Raw genomic sequence first — 1,070 nt, 5'->3', positions numbered from 1 at the left:
GCACTTCTGATGGAGTAAACTGGCCTCTGATGAAGAACACTCAACTCTAACTGCAGAACCTGAGTACAAATCGCAAAAATCAGGTTCCACTGAGATTTGAACTCAGATCACTGGATTCAGAGTCCAGAGTGCTAACCATTACACCATGGAACCACTACCAATACCAGTGACAAAGAAGCTAACAATGACAAAGCAACCGCTAAAGGGTAACTCAAGAATTTTACTAACGTCAGCAGAGGATTTGGGAGGATTACAGAGGATTTGGGATAAGGCAAGTAAAGAAATTCTTTTGAAAGACTTCCTACAAACAATTACTGTAGCGACAAACGTGTATGCCAATTGTATACAGGCACATGGTAAGATTACACTGGTTGATAATGTAGGGGCTAACAAATGCTGCTGTTGCAATAGTAGTTCAGTATTTTATCAAATGCCTGCTCCCTAACATACAAGGCATTGCTGACTTTATTTTCCCAATATCATGTTACAGGCAACGGTACCAGCCAAAAACAGCTGCTGTCAGAAGTGGGATTCGAACCCACGCCTCCAGTGGAGACTGCGACCTGAACGCAGCGCCTTAGACCGCTCGGCCATCCTGACAGAATAAAACCTAAGTTTAGTGGAAATTTCCATAAATATCATGAGGTACTACATTAAATGGGTCATGAGATAGTTCATTCTTTGTATACTATGCCATGATATATCATATCTCAACTTTGGCCGCAATGCAGCGTCTTCCCTTCAGGCAATGCCTTTGCCATGCATTCAAGTGCACATGCCTAGTAGATTACTTTGTCACATTAAGGCCATATTTCTAATGTTTACATCGGGATTGTAGGATTTGACCAAACAATAAGTAGTTGTTGCAATGATTAGTTTCCAGAGTTGTAAAATCCGGTCTGTGAGTTATCTAAACTGTTGTGCTTTTTTTTTTGGCAACCAAAAGCCTTTAAATGCATTCATCATTTCCGCCACCTTGGCGTCTTGAGTCAGAATGAATTGTCGTTGACAAACCAACACAGCCCCTTGTGTTATTTTAAAAGAGAAATGGTTGTACACAACACCAATCC

General features: G+C 41.0%; 2 non-coding genes across 2 annotated transcripts; both read right to left on the bottom strand.

Moving 5' to 3' along the window:
* Positions 1-81: 81 nt before the first annotated feature.
* On the bottom strand, positions 82-153 carry trnaq-cug (transfer RNA glutamine (anticodon CUG)). The gene has a single exon. It is a non-coding gene; the product is annotated as a tRNA-Gln (tRNA).
* A 364-nt stretch (positions 154-517) lies between these two features.
* On the bottom strand, positions 518-600 carry trnal-cag (transfer RNA leucine (anticodon CAG)). Its single transcript has one exon. It is a non-coding gene; the product is annotated as a tRNA-Leu (tRNA).
* Positions 601-1,070: the final 470 nt, after the last annotated feature.

This window comes from Anoplopoma fimbria, unplaced genomic scaffold, assembly GCF_027596085.1.
Source record: "Anoplopoma fimbria isolate UVic2021 breed Golden Eagle Sablefish unplaced genomic scaffold, Afim_UVic_2022 Un_contig_6572_pilon_pilon, whole genome shotgun sequence".
In the NCBI taxonomy this organism is placed as follows: Eukaryota; Metazoa; Chordata; class Actinopteri; order Perciformes; family Anoplopomatidae; genus Anoplopoma; species Anoplopoma fimbria.
Note: the sequence above shows the minus strand (reverse complement) of the source record. Positions and strands in the feature narration are given on the sequence as shown.